This window comes from Bison bison, unplaced genomic scaffold (genome assembly GCF_000754665.1).
Source record: "Bison bison bison isolate TAMUID 2011002044 unplaced genomic scaffold, Bison_UMD1.0 scf7180017864135, whole genome shotgun sequence".
In the NCBI taxonomy this organism is placed as follows: Eukaryota; Metazoa; Chordata; class Mammalia; order Artiodactyla; family Bovidae; genus Bison; species Bison bison.
In genome coordinates this window covers 744,197-760,351 of record NW_011494707.1, presented here as the reverse complement: position 1 = coordinate 760,351, position 16,155 = coordinate 744,197, and the positions used below count along the sequence as shown (strand labels likewise).

The 16,155-nt window shown below is 40.2% G+C and overlaps 1 protein-coding gene across 9 annotated transcripts in view; it reads right to left on the bottom strand.

Moving 5' to 3' along the window:
* B3GALNT1 (beta-1,3-N-acetylgalactosaminyltransferase 1 (globoside blood group)) overlaps window positions 1-16,155 on the bottom strand; it is a 33,799-nt gene that overhangs the window by 17,148 nt on the left and 496 nt on the right. For 6 of the 9 annotated variants that reach the window (XM_010839831.1, XM_010839828.1, XM_010839829.1 and 3 more), the window contains exons 1-2: window positions 15,893-16,046; window positions 12,907-12,995 (exon numbers count right to left, since the gene is read on the bottom strand). The exons of 1 other annotated variant lie outside the window; for it this stretch is intronic. The gene's annotated coding sequence lies outside the window, so the exon portion shown is untranslated. Of the gene's footprint in view, window positions 1-12,906; window positions 12,996-15,398; window positions 15,434-15,892; window positions 16,047-16,155 lie in introns of those variants that run through there. 2 more of the 9 variants (XM_010839833.1, XM_010839830.1) reach the window with 2 other exon arrangements.

Genomic DNA, 16,155 nt, shown 5'->3' with positions numbered 1-16,155 from the left:
TGAAGAAGGCTGAGCACTGAAGAATTGATGCTTTTGAACTGTGGTGTTGGAGAAGACTCTTGAGAGTCCCTTGGACTGCAAAGAGATCCAATCAGCCCATTCTGAAGGAGATCAGCTCTGGGATTTCTTTGGAAGGAATGCTGCTAAAGCTGAAACTCCAGTACTTTGGCCACCTCATATGAAGAATTGACTCATTGGGAAAGACTCTGATGCTGGGAGGACTGGGGGCAGGAGGAGAAGGGGACAACAAAGGATGAGATGGCTGGATGGCATCACTGACTCGATCGATGCACATGAGTCTGAGTGAACTCCGGGAGATGGTGATGGACAGGGAGGCCTGGTGTGCTGCGATTCATGAAGTTAGAAAGAATTGGACACAACTGAGCAACTCAACTGAACTGAACGTTAACTGAGAATCCACACAATGGAATACTATTATCCAGCTATAAAAAGAAAGTACTGACACAGGCTATATAACATTTTATTTAAGATTTCAGAACATGGAGGTGGCTTCACTGGGGAATTCTACCAAACATATAAAGAAGAACTTAAGTCATCATATCACCCTGATACCAAAACCAGATGATACCAAAAAAGAAAATTACAGGCTGATATCTTGGATGAATACAGATGCAAAAATTCTCAACAAAAATTAGCAAATAAAATCCAAGAAAAAGATCATACGAGATAATCATATTGGATTTATACCCAAGTCACAAGGATGGCTCAATGTACGCAAATCAATCAATGTGATACACCACATCAACAAAAGAAAAGAGAAAACCACATAATCATTTCAACAGATGCAGAAAAAGCATCTGATAAAATTCGACATCCATTCATGACAAAAACTCTTTATCAAAGGGGGTGTTAAGGGAACACATCTCAATATAATAGAAACTGTTTATTACAAGCCCACAGTCAACATAATACTCAACAGTGAAAAGCTAAAGGCCATCCCTCACTAAAATCTTTAATAAGACAAGGATGCCCAGTCTCACCACTTCTATTCAACATAGTATTGGAAGTTCTACCCACAGTAGTCAGACAAGAAAAGGATACAAAAGGTATCCAGATTAGAAAAGTGAAAGTGAAGTCGCTCAGTCATGTCTGACTCTTTGCGACCCCATGGATGGTAGCCTACCAGGCTCCACGGTCCATGGGATTTTCCAGGCAAGAATACTGGAGTGAGCTCCCATTTCCTTCTCCAGGGAATCTTCCCAACCCAGGGATTGAAACCGGATCTCCTGCATTGCAGACAGATGCTTTACTGTCTGAGCCACCAGGGAAGTCCCCAGATTAGAAGGGAAGAGGTAAAACTGTCATTATAGGCAGATGACATGATTCTATATATAGAAAACCCTAAAGACTCCACACAAAAACTACTAGATAAACAAACCCAGTAAAGTAATACAAAATTACCATACAGAAATCTGCTGCATTTCTTTACACTGGGCTTCCCTGGTGGCTCAGTTGGTAAAGGATCTGCCTGCAATGCGGGAGACCTGCATTTCTTCACACTGACAGTGTAACTTTTAAAATCACATCAAAAACAAACAAAAAAACTTTGACCAAGGAGGTTAAAGACTTACAGGTGGAGAATTATAAGACATTGATAAATGAAACTGAGGCTGATTCAAAGAAATAAAGCCCATGCTTTTGGATGGGAAGAATTAATATTGTTAAAATGACCATACCCAAAGCAATCTACAGGACTCTTACCTCTGTTAAATTACACATGACATTTTTTACACAACTAGAACAAATAATCCTAAAATTTATATGGACTCACAGAAGACCCAGAATTACCAAAGCAATCCTGAGGAAAAAGATGAAAACTGGAGGCTTAACCCTCCCAGGCTTCAGGCAATATTACAAAGTGACAATATTCAAAACAACATGGTATTGGCACAAAAATAGATATATGAATCAATGGAACAGAATAGAGAGCCAGAAATAAATCCATAAGCCTATGGTTGTTGAATCTTTGACAAAGGAAGCAAGAATAAAATATATTATGGAGGAAATAATCTTTTCAGCAAATTGTGTTGAGATAGCTGGAAAGCTGCATGTAAACCAAAGAGATTAGAACACTCCCTCACGTCATACACCAAAATAAAACTCAAAACAGCTTAAAGACTTAAATATAAATGAAGTGAAAGTTGCTTAGTCATGACCAACTCTTTGCAACCCCATGGGTTGTAATCTATGGAATTCTCCAGGCCAGAATACTGGAGTGGGTAGCCTTTCCCTTCTCCAGGGGATCTTCCCAACCTAGGGATTGAACCCAGGTCTACCCACATTGCAGGTGGATTCTCTACCAGCTGAGCCACAAGGGAAGCCCAAGACATGACACAGTAAATCTCCTAAAAGAGAACACTGGCAACATATTCTCTAACATAAACTGTAGCAATATTTTCTTAGGTCTGTCTCCTAAGGCAATAGAAATAAAAACAAAAATAAATGAATGGGATCTAATTAAACTTACAAGTTTTTGCAAAGAAAAGAAACTGTAAACAAAATGCAAAAACAAACCCAAGACTGAGAAAGATATTTGCAAATGATGCAACTGACAAGGGCTTAATTTCCAAAATACACGAACTGCTCACACAACTCAATAACAAAAAAGGAAACCCAATCCAAAAATGGGCAGACCTAAATAGACATTTCTCTAATGAAAACACACAGATGGCCAATAGGCACATGAAAAGATGTTCAATTTTGCTAATTATTAGAGAACTGCAAATGAAAACTACAGTTAGGTATCACTTCAATAGGTCATTAAAGTCTATATGTAACAAATGCTGAAGAGGTATAGAGAAAAGGGAACTCTCGATACTGTTGGTGGGAATACAAATTGGTACAGCCACTATAGAAAGCAGCATGGAAGTTCCTCACAAAACTAAAACTAGAGTTACAATATTATCCAGCAACTCTACTCCTTGGCATACACCCAGAAAAAACTCTAATTTGAAAAGATATGTGAAGCCCAGTGTTTATAACAGCACTATTTACAATAGCCAAGACATGGAAGCAAACTAAATGTCCACCAAAAGATGAATGAATTAAAAAAAAAAAAAGTGGAAAATTTTCAGCTGTAAAGAAGAATAAAATAATGCTAACTACAGCAACCTGAATGGACCTACAGATTATCACACTAAGTGAAGTCAGAAAAAGACAAATACCATCTGGCATTATTTATATGTGGAATCTCAAAGAGGATACAAATGAACTTATTTACAAAACAGAAACAGACTCAAAGACATAGAAAACAAACTTATGGTTACCAAAGGGGAAGACGGATATGAGATAAATGAGGAGTCTGGGACTGGCAGATACAAACAACTATATGTAAAGCAGATAAACAACAAGGGCTTACTACATAAGAGGGAACTATATTCAATATCCTGTCTGCTCATGCTTGTGCTCAGTTGTGTCTGACTCTTTGCGACTCTTTGGACTGTAACTCACCGGGCTTCTCTGTCCATGGGATTCTCCTGGCAAGAACACTGACTGGAGTGGGCTGCCATTTCCTCCTTCAGGGCATCTTCCCAACCCAAGAATCGGACCTGCGTCTTCTGCGGCTCCTCCATTGGCAGGTGGGTTCTTTACCCCTGAACTACCTGGGAAGCCCATATTCTCTAAGTACTGACATGGAATATATATACGTGAAGAAGTATAGAACAATGTTTATGTTAACTTTTGTGTTAGAAAGGAAGAAGAAAGAGAGCAAACATTTGTATGTACATAAGAAAAACAGTCCAGATACACATATAGAACAGAGAGGACATAGTGAACAGAGAGGAACAGGGTAGAGAAGAAAGAAAGGTGAGAGCACTCCTTTCTGTATTACTTTGTTACACTACTTGCTATCACTTTGTTAGATTACTCAATCCAACTTTGTATTACTTTGTAATATTACTTTTACATTAACAATGCAATTACTAAGTAACAATGTAATTTAGTAACAATTAATTACTAATATTATGGGGCTTCCCTTATAGCTCAGTTGGGAAAGAATCTGCCTGCAATGCAGGAGACCTGGATTCGATTCCTGGGTCGGGCAGATCCCCTGGAGAAGGAAGTGGCAACCCACTTCAGTATTCTTGCCTGGAGAATCTCATGGACAGAGGAGCCTGGGGGGCTACACTCCATGGAGTTACAAGAATCAGACATGACTTAGGGACTAAACCACCACCACTAATATTATAATTAGTAATTTAATATTATATTGTTATATTACATCATTACTTATACATATTTTAAATATTATTTTGATTCTTGATACTTGAATACATTACAATTCAAAACAAGGAAAATAAAATTTTTCCCTCCCCATTTAAAAAAGTGCTGCTTATAAGAATGCACTGGGTATAACTAAAACAATCCTTACAGAAAATTAACTTTTAAAAATAATGTACTTTTTTCAAAAAAAGTAGTATTACTTTATATATTTTTTGTATCCATGTGATATATTTTCACTGGCATATAGTTTACGTAAAGTTCATCATTTTTATTGTACTATTCTGTAAGTTTTGATGCTCATGTAACCACCAACACAATCAAGATCCCAAACAGCTCCATCACAACAATCTACTAGCGTTCCTTTGTAATCAGTTCCTCCCCCAATCCCCAGGCGACAACTGATTTTTTCAGCCCTATAGTTTTGTCTTTACCAGAAAGCACATAAATGAAATAAAATGTTATGCAGACTTTTTTTAGTATGTCTTCTTTCATCAGCATTAACAGATAACATAGTGGCTCAGATGGTAAAGAATCTGCCAGCAATGTGGGAGACCCAGGTTTGATCCCTGGAGAAGAGAATCTTCACTTCAACCCAGTCCAGAATTCTTGCCTGGGGCATTCCATGGATAGAGAAGCCTGGTGGGCTACAGTCCATGGGGTCACAAAGGGTTGGACACAACTGAGCAAATTTAAAAACAGATTGAAAATAAATGATCTGAGTACAAGAAGTTCAAAAAATTCCAATGTTACTACTAAGAAAGTAAAAGGAATAATAAGATAAAACAGAAAATAATGAAAAACAAAAAACCAATAAGGATGACTTAGCAACTAAACAATGAACAAAAGATAACAGATAAAATAAAACCTGTGTCTTTCAGTGGAATCCGACAAGACAGTTAAAAGAAATGAACTGGATTTGCACATGGTGTGTTCATTTGAACAGTTCTCAAAATTAAAATGTTGAGTAAAAATACAAGTTGAATGATTACACCATTATATATATACCATATATAATACCATTTAGATAAACAGTTGTAAACTGTACACAGGAAAGAGCGAGTTTTTAGAAGCAGCTATAAAACTGTTTTTTAAAGGAACACCTTCCACACTAAGCAGTGTGGGTGTTACTATGAAAGAATGAAGGGGGCATGTGGGAAACATGGGAAAAAGTAGATTAGACACAAATACTATAAAGTATTAGCAGTTGTTAACCCAGGGTGATAGAAATGCAGGTTTTCTCTTATGTTCATAGTTTTCTTTGTATTTCAAATTATCAAAACAGGAAAAACAAATAACAAAAATGCAATTAGACGGCTCACTCTCCATCTTGGTTGCAGCACTTAATGGCTGCATGACCTTGGAGAAGTTAACTTCTCAAAAGCGTCTTCTTCCAGATATAAATCAAGCATCAATACCAATTTGGTTATTATGAGGTTTACATGGGGAGCATGAATTAACCAGTCAGTACTGGGGCACTCAGCAGTTTCTGAAGGTAAATGACATCCAGCCATGCAGACAAAGGCCCATACTGTAATGCCGCAGAAATCCAGCTGGCCCCACCTGAGCTCTGGAAGCAGCTCATACTGTGACAGCTGGGGCAACTTAGGAAGGCTGAGCAGTAGGCTTGATGAACACTGACACTGTTCTAAACCCCATGCCCAAAGAGAGGGACAGAAAGAAAAACCTAAAACATTAATGCATAGAAAAACACAAAAGGACCCGACATGGACACTATGATTTTATATCACTTTTCACTCTCAAGAAATAAATTATATTTATAATTTTAAAATACTTTCCATTTTTTAAAAAATAAACTTGTGATTGTATTAACTGCACAGGCATTCACCAACTAGACTCTAAATAATTTAAACTAAGCAAACCATCTTCTCTGTCTCACAAGTCTAGCACAATGCTGGGTACATAGCAGGTTACCAGTAATTACTTGTTGATTTGGTGGTTGGAGTACGACAGCTTCCCAGGGGGTGCTAGTGGTAAAAAACCACCTGCCAAAGCAGGAGACATAAAAGACTCGGGTTTGATCCCTGTGTCAGGAAGATCCCTTGGAGAAGGAAATGGCAACCCACTCCAGTACTCATGCCTGGAGAATCCCATGGACAGAGGAGCCTGAGCCTGGTGGGTTACAGCCCATAGTGTTGCAGAGTTGGACATGACTGAAGCAACTCAGCATTATCATCACTACGACAGCTGAAGAAAAATCTCAAATAATAGAAAAGCCCAGAAAACCTCCAGAGACAAAACAGTGGTCAGCTTCTAGATTATTAAGTATGCAAATACTTTAAATATCCAAACCACCATCTTCAGAGAAGGAACTGGCGCCTCAGTTATTAGGCATAGTTACTTTATGGCAGCCAAAGATGGCTGCATCTGTGTCTTACCTTCAGGGGTTACAGAACCTCAAAAGGGCTGTGACAAAAAGACTGGAAATCATTCAAACTATTTTTTTTTCATTCAAACTATTATTACTATTTTTTTATTGGGGTGTAGTTGCTTTACAATTTTATTGGTTTCTGGTATACAACAAAGTGAATCAGCTATAACTATATATATATCTCCTATCTCCTCAACCTTAGCTCAGCTGGTAAACAATTCACCTGCAATGCAGGAGACTGTGGTTCAATTCTTGGGTCAGGAAGATCCCCTGGAGAAGGGATAGGCTACCCAGTCCAGTACTCTGGCCTGGAGAATTCCATGGACCATATATTCCATGGGGTTGCAAAGAGTTGGACATAACTTAGAGACTGTCACTTCCTCAACCTCCCTCCCACCCCCTATCCCACTCTCATAGGTCACCAGAGAGCACCGAGCTGAACTCCCTGGGCTGTACAGAGCTTCCCACTAGCTATCAATTTTACACACAGTAGCGTACATATGGAGAGTTTTTCAGAGTTCTTAATATATTAATGTACATTTTCTGAGAAGAGGATATGTTGTGCAACGTTTCTCAAACTTATCTGAACAAAGAACCTATTTTAAATTTCACAGCCTGTGGCAAGACTAGAATTTTGCATTTCGGGAAATCCTGTCCTAGAACATCTTGTATTCACTGAATTGTGAAACGAATTTTAATAATTTAACAAATAAATATTTAAATAGTTGAAATAAAAACAAAAACAAAAAGCTGAACAAACTGGTTCAATTAATGGAAATTGAAAAATCTTTACTGAGATACAACTGCGTAGCCAATGACACGGCTACTATACCTCAGGCAGAACAGGCAACAATGTGTATGTCTGTTTAAGGACACCCAAAAATGTTCATGAAAGTTCTTAACAGCACACTATTCATGACAGCCCCAACCTGGAAACAACCCATGATAGAAGAAAGAAATTTAGAGAATAGCACTTTATGCAAAATGAAGACAAACTACAACCTCCCATGACACCATGGAGAATCTCTCAACCATAATGGTGAGCTAAAGAAGCCAGGTGCCTGAAGAAGAGACATTATGATGCTGTTTACACCAACTTGAAAAGCAGGCAGAAGTAATTTGCTGCTGCTGCTAAGTCACTTCAGCGTGTCCAACTCTGTGCAACCCCATAGACGGCAGTCCAACAGGCTCCCCCGTCCCTGGGATTCTCCAGGCAAGAACACTGGAATGGGTTGCTATTTCCTTCTCCAATGCGTGAAAGTGAAAAGTGAAAGTGAAGTCGCTCAGTCATGCCCGACCCTCAGCGACCCCATGGACTACAGCCTTCCAGGCTTCTCTGTCCATGGGATTTTCCAGGCAAGAGTACTGGAGTGGGTTGCCATTGCCTTCTCCAAGAAGTAATCTATGGTGTTAGAATTCAGGACAGTGGTAACCCCTGGGGAGAGGGAGGAAATACAATTGGGAGAATCTGGAGAGGACCTTTAGGGGTGCTGGCCATGTGCTATTTCTGTATCTACATGGTGGCTACAGGTGTGGTCACTCTAATAATTTATCTTCTAACTTGTACACTTTTCTTTTTGCACACCATACTCCAACAGAAAGGTAAAAAGAGCTTGGCAGTTCAATCAGTTATCTGTTTATTCAGATACCGTGTGCAATCTATGTAGGCAGGTGTCCACACGATATGCTGGCCCTGAGTGTCCCAACTGTGGGAAGAGCACCAGGCACTAAGTCATGTCATCTTCAAGAGAGTCCACGATTTAAGGAGCTTTTAGGACCTTTACTGTTCACATTTAACAGGTGAGTAAACTAAGGCTTAGGGAAGAGTTGATACCTTGCCCAAAGTCACAGGCTATAAACAAAGGTAAACACAGATAGAACCAAAATCAAATAGAACTCCAAACCTCACATTCCTGGCCACTGCCCTTCCTATCCTCGGGCGTCTGCTGCAACCCTCATGACCAGAGCTACCCTGAGTGGGGTGAAACGTCTTCTAACCACTGAACCTTGAGAGAAACAGTAAAGTGGCATCTCAGCCTTACCATCTTTATACAGCAAGACTCAAGATGTCCATTCTCAAAACCTGACATATGAGTTATTAATAACAGTCAAAAATAATAACTAACAATTCATGCAGGTATGGACCTTTCATTTTGCATCAGAAACATGCTGGGTACAAGAAAATAAACTGGAGGCATGGGTGGAGGGATCAGGTCAAATACAAGGGTTCCAGGGAAATGGAAAAGAGCATTATGGCAATGGTATAATTATTTAAGCCAAAATAATCTGATATTCTTCCCTGGGGTACAAAAACGTTGCTTCTTTTCTGCAAAGTGAAAATTAATTTAATTATTTAAAAAACATATACAATGTTTCTAATTACAAATGTATGTTCATCAGAGAACTGTGAATGCAAAAACAAAGACAATAAAAGCTGAAAGATAATGTTCAATTTTGAAGACAGGAGAAAGCAGGGGAAAAATAGCATATTCATTAGAAGATATAATTACAATCTAAAAAACTTTCAACAGGTTAGAATAGAGCCAAAGCAAGATGAAATCTGGTGAAAACAAATTTACTGATCTGTGTCAGAGTTCAAAGAACCAACTGGACAAGAGAGGATGGGAGATCATTTTAACAGCAGTCGAAGTTACGAACTTAAATATTTTAGTTGAGTGTGCACTCAATATGAAGAAAGCTGGTGATGTAAAGGAGTAACTGGATAGTGAGGACACAAGGATTCTAGTTCCAAGGGCTGAAGAAGGGGACAAGTTACTGAATTTGGGGCGTTGCTTCTCTCATTAGAATCTTTAAGAGAGTGGGCCAGATACTTCTCAGGCCCTGTCTAGTTCCAGTAGAACACAGACAATGTTCATTTTTATAGCTGCTGAGTCCCCAATGTCTAGGACAGAAAGCATTTCCCAAGTGCTTGTAAATGAATGACAATGCTTACATAAATTCTACAAGTTAATACCATAATGTGTCCTGCCAAAACACACACACACTAAAACCCCTAATACACTCTTAGGTTCAAGAAACAGGAAAAAGTCTGGGCAAAAGGGATCATAATCCTATAGCCACATATATGTTCCATTTTAAAAAGAAAACTGACAAGTTAGATTTAGTGCAGAGGAAGGTTAGGGGTTTATCATCTCCCACAATAAGGACTGTATGAAGTAGTGGCTGAAGGAACTGGGGCATATTCTGTTCTGGGGAAAACAAAAGCTTAGAAGGACCATGATAGATGCTTTCAGATACTTTGAACAATACATCAGTGTAACTCTGGGAGGCAGATGGAAGCCTAAGGATAAAAATCAGTGGGAAGATTCAGTACAGATGACTGTACTAGAAGGGGCTGCTGCTCACCAACAGAAATCTTGAAGCAGTAGGCAGAAATTTTCAAAGATTAATTCCTTACTGAGTTTTAAGTTATTTTAGATAACTTCTAAGGTCCCTTCCAACTTCAAGATTCCATAACTTTGCTATTCATGTTTAAAATGTAGTATATAGAGGATTTCTCTGGTGGTCCAGTAGCTAAGATTCCCCACTCCCAATGCAGGGGATCCAGGTTTGATCCCTGGTCAGAGAACTAGATCCCACATGCCGTTAACTAAGGCTGAGGACAGCCAAATAAACAATTGTTAAAAATAAAATAAAATGTAGGATATAGAAAAGGTTTCATTTTGCATAACAGTTTAAAGTTGTTCCATTTTTAAGAATGGATTTGAAATACAATGAGTTCAAGAAAACCATTCGTATTAAGCCTAACTCTGTGGTTATACAGTTTGAGGTAGACAGTGAGTATAAATACCTAAAGCTTCATTATCATTTCCCCATTCTGCCCTTGCACCCCCTGCTGGTGGCAGCAATACCACCTTCAGATACTCAGATGTGTGGGAGGAATGCCCTTCATTCCAGCCTCATTAGAGTAGAAGCCTCCAGTCTTCTGCCTATTGAGGTAGAAGACACCTGGGCTTTTAAAAACATATTTTAAAAAGGCATATACTGTTTATAAACAAGGTATTTTAGTATAGGAATAACAATAGAAGGGAATACAGCGCTCTGCAGCCATGGGCTCCACTAAATTTTGATTAAAAATGTTAAAAAAAAAAATTCAAAAAGTTCCCAAAAGCAAAACTTGAATTTGCCATGTGCACTGGCAACTATTTACATATAATTTACCTTGTATTTACAAATAACATAACTAAATGTTATCGTTTACATAACATTTATATTAGGCATTAGAAGTAACCTAGAGATGATTTAAAGTATATGGAGGATGTGCATGGATTATATGCAACTATTATGCCATCTTAAGGACTTGTGATGCATTTTGGTATCTGAGGAAGCCCTAGAACTACAGATAGAGGACATCTGTATTTTACAGATTTCTGCAGTTGTGGAGTGTAGGATCTTTAGGCTGAGAAAGATGAAGAGCAGTCAAAAGTAGCAGGACCTGCCAATCTGCAATTTTCTCTTTGCTTTTGGCCCTATATGCAACTGTATCCAACACACACACATACACACACAGAGTCTACTTTTTGTAATTTGTAATACATGTTAGAATTTTAAGCAGGGTTTAAAACATTTTTTTTAATTATTTTTTTAATTGAAGTATAGTTGATTTACAATGTTGTCAGCAGGGTTTGTTTGTTTTAAGGTTAAGTGGACATTTGGGCTTAAGTATGTATCATGTCTATAGCAATTTACAAAGCACATTTCACAACATGGTAAAATGGGTGTCACCATGTCATTTTTTCAGAGACCACTGCAGCCCAAGAACAGGTGGACCTGGAACCCACGTTCAGGTTCAACTCTAAATGCTATGATCCTTCTCTAGAGTACAGCGCCTGTAGAAGAGTCCAACCTCACAGCCTTTCCAGATTCTGGTGCCGGGAACAAAGTGTACAAAAAAGTTGACACAACTCTGCCCTGAGCGGTGGGCAGTCTGAGGGAGTCACATGACAGAGTAGCCTGTGGGAAGAAGCAACAGGATAACCAGGTCCAGAAAAGCTAGAAAAACTGGAAGTGTAGCAAAGATTGAGTAGCAAGTAGCCAGTGCAGCAAAGACTGAGTAGCAAGTCAGGCAGAGTAGCACCAAGGCTGACTTGACAGCTTGGCTGCCTGTCTGTTTTGTTAGAGCTTCACTCATTGGAGGAATAGACAGTGAAAGCTGCTCTAGTTAATACTTCTTCCCAATGTGGCCCTAGATGAGGAGTATTAACAGATCTCTTGTCACTCTTGTCTGTCAAACCAAATTACCGCTTCCCTTGTACTTAGCTATCTGAATGTATTTCATTCATTCATTCAATACGCTGGACCTATGACAGAGACTGGGCTGCCTGGCCCTCAAGTTTCAAACACAATGCAGAGTGTAGAGGAAGGTTCACAACAGACTGAACATTATGAGCAAAGCCCACCTGGAGAAGATGGAGGAAGACCCCCTACAAGTCACTTCTAGCTTTACCATGCCTTCCCTTCTCTTCTAATTCACAATGTATCAAAAGCTCTGGTTGCAAAAGCAAATCAATATTTATTATATGCAGCAATGTACTAAGACAAAATCAATGCTCATAGTCACAAAAAAAGATATTTGCCAAAGAGCCTATTAAACAGATTGCAACTCTTGAATCTGTTGTGCCAGGCCATTTAAAAGCACCCTGTTTGACTCTCCCATTGTGAATCTCATTCATGAAGTTGTAGCTTGGGTACCTACTACACAGTGAGCAGGGATGAGCGATGATAGCTGTTAGAGATGCAACAGAAAAGCGTATTTGGCTTGGACATTATATATGGTGGCAGAAGGGATAAAGGCATTTCCTAAAACAGGGTTCTACCTGTATTATCCAATAGTGAACAGAACAGAGCTGGAGACTGGACACAGAGACAAGGCAAATCATGTGAAAGGGAAGAAAAAGAGAGAAATATTCAATTGAGTATTTTTTTAGGGAAAAAGAGAGTTGAGTCTGATCTTGAGTTGAATATGATCACTAAATGTAGTATATATCGCTATGTTTTCCTGAGATACCATGGTGTTTTATGATGATTATATATATATATATATACACATACATATATCTTTATATAATCTTAAATGGTTTAATTGAGCTTAACTCTTTCAACTCCTCGAATCTTTTAGGGAAAGAAATATAGTAGAATATACAACAAAACTTGCAGCTGCATAAATGATCCTTAAAATCTTATAAAGGAGACTATTATATGCAATTTTAACCAATATGGATAATTTCTCAATTAAAATAAGATGGGCTTACCTGTAGAATTTCACATGAGACTAAAGTACCAGCTGAAGTGTTTTGTTTTCCATATTCCATGCTTTAATTACAAGATTTGCCATGAACTACTGAACAGAACAAGAAAAAGAATTTATTTCAGTCATAACAACATTGGACATGATAACATCTAAAATTAATGTTCTACGAACTTATGGTTGTGGGGGAAGGGGAGGGATAGTTGGGGAGTTTGGGATCAACATGTACACACTGCTATATGGATAAGCAACAAGCACCTATTCCTGTAAGGAACATGGAACTCTGCTCAATGGTATGTGGCAGCCTGGATGGGAGAGGAGTTTGGGGGAGAATGGATTCATGTATATGTATGTCTGAGTCCCTTTGCTGTTCACCTGAAACTATCACAACATTGTTAATCAGCTACATCCCAAAACAAAATAAAATGTTTAAAAAATTCATAAAATTAATGCTCTATACCTATTATCAACATTATTTTCATTTCTGTTAAAGCTTTGATCCTCTCTTTCTCCTTGCTCTCAAATCACTTCATGCATCTCATCTGGATTTATATTTGGCCACTGTCTTGATCACTACAAACAAAGCTAGTGGAGGTGATGGAATTCCAGCTGAGCTACTTCAAATCCTAAGAGATGATATTGTGAAAGTGCTGCACTCAATATACCAGCACTCAAAATTTGGAAAATTTAGCAAATTTTCATTCCAATCCCAGAGAAGGGCAATGCCAAAGAATGTTCAAACTACCGCAGAATTGCACTCATCTCACATGCTAGCAAAGTAATTCTCAAAATCCTCCAAGCTAGGCTTTAACAGTACGTGAACCACAAACTTCCAGATGTTCAAGATGGATTTAGAAAAGACAGAGGAATCAGAGATCAAATTGCCAACATCCGTTGGATCATAGAAAAAGCAAGAGAATTCCAGAAAAACATCTACTTCTGCTTCACTGACTATGCTAAACCCTTTGACTGTGTGGATCACAACAAACTGTGGAAAATTCTGAAAGAGATGGGAATACCATACCACCTTACCTGCCTCCTAAGAAACCTGTATGCAGGTCAAGAAGCAACAGTTAGAACTGGACATGGAACAACAGACTGGTTCCAAATAGGAAAAGGAGTACGTCAAGGCTGTATATTGTCAACCTACTTATTTAACTTATATGCAAAGTACATCATGCAAAATGTTGAGCTGCATGAAGCACAAGTTGGAATCAAAGACTGCCGGGAGAAATATCAATAACCTTAGATATGCAGATGACACCATCCCTTATGGCAGAAAGAGAAGAGAAACTAAAGAGCCCCTTGATGAAAGCAAAAGAGGAGCATGAAAAAGCTGGTTTAAAACTCAACATTCAAAAAACTAAGATCATGGCATCTGGTCCCATCACTTCATGGCAAATAGAGGGGAAATAATGGAAACAGTGACAGACTTTCTTTTCCTGGGCTCCAAAATCACTGCAGATGGTGACTGCAGCCATGAAATTAAAAGATGGTTACTCCTTGGAAGAAAAGCTATGACCAACCTAGATAGCATATTAAAAAGCAGAGACATTACTTTGCCAACAAAGGCCCGTCTAGTCAAAGCAATGGTTTTTCCAGGGGTCATGTACGGATATGAGAGTTGGACTGTGAAGAAGGCTGAGCAGTGAGGAATTGATGCTTTTAAACTGTGGTATTGGAGAGTCGCTTGGAATGCAAGGAGATCAAGCCAGTAAATTCTAAAGGAAATCAGTACTGAATATTCACCAGAAGGACTGATGCTGAATGTGAAGCTCCAATACTTTGGCCACCTGATGTGAAGAACTGACTCATTGGAAAAGACCTTGATGCTGGGAAAGATTGAAGGCAGGAGGAGAAGGGGATGACGGAGGATGAGATGGTTGGATGGCATCACCGACTTGATGGATGCTGAGTTTGAGCAAGCTCTGGTAGATGGTGAATGACAGGGACGTCCAGCGTGCTGCAATCCATGGGATCGCAAAGAGTCTGACACCACTGAGCAACTGAACAACTGTCTAGATAACAGGTTTTATTTTCAGGACTGAAATTACCCAACAACCATTCGTTTGAATGAACTTTCTGTTGAGGAGGAAAAAAGAGTCTTAGACTTTTACCTCTAAATAGTAAATAGTTCCTTTCTCTACACTGATACAGGTTTAATGTATGCTTTTATCAGGTATCAACACATTTTGAGAGCAAAAACTCAGCTCCCTACCCCTGTCTAAGCCGCCTGGGGGAAAAAGGGCCAAACACAAAGCCGTTCCCAGCTGAGGACTGCAAACTCAAATCTTCCTTAACTCTAAAAACAGAAGGAAAAAACAAACAAACAAACAAAAAACTTGTGGCTGACAAAGAAGCCACCTCCTAAACGCTAGAGAGGAAAGAAAACCACCTCTGCTTTGCAAATTTCCCTCCTAGAAAAGCAGTGAGAAGTGGAAGAGAAAGAAGGACTATGGAATGCTACTCCTGCTTCTTGCTGGTATCATTACTTACTGCTTGAAAAAGTGAGGCTCCATTACACCTTCAAGGTTTCCTTTAAAATGACTTGTAGGCTTGCTAAGACCGCCTCTTAAAAATCACATAGCCTCAGCCCCTGGAGGTTTCCTCCTCCCTCTTGCCAATTCGCCCGCCCATCCTTCTTAGGTCCATATTCTTTCCTATCCGTCTCCAGGGAGGGAGGGATTCCCACAATTCGGCTTCTGGGCCCTTCCCCAGAGTCTGGGCAATGAATTACCCCAGGCCTGCTGGGGAATCCGACACCGAAACACCATCCCGTCTCCTCCCCCGCCGACTCGGCCAAAGAGCCACCGGCTGCTCCTAGAATGTGCCACCTGAGCGGCCCAAGGCGACGGGCTGGGGTGGGTTGCGCCCTGGGGGGGGTCAGGGAGGACAGCGGGCTCCTTCTAGCCTCGGCCTGGCCCCACCACGCAGCCCGGCGCTCCGCGATGTCGCCCACAGCCCCACGGGGCCCCAACTCCCGCGCTCACCCGGTGGGGCAGCTGAACGTCGCGGAGGCCAGAGCCCCAGGGCTCGGCTGATCGCGGTTCCACCCCAGCCGCGCTCCGGGAGAGGGCCTGAGGAGGAGGGGGCACCGCCCTGCCCGCCTCCCAGCCCGAGCCGCCCCGGCCCCGGGTGTCCCTGAAGAGGGCGCGGCGCGAAAGGAGCGGGCCCTAGGGCCACGCCCGCCACCCAGCCCGGGGAGTCGGGGCGGGAGGGTGTGCTCTCCAAGGCTTCCGCGCCTCCCTAGAGA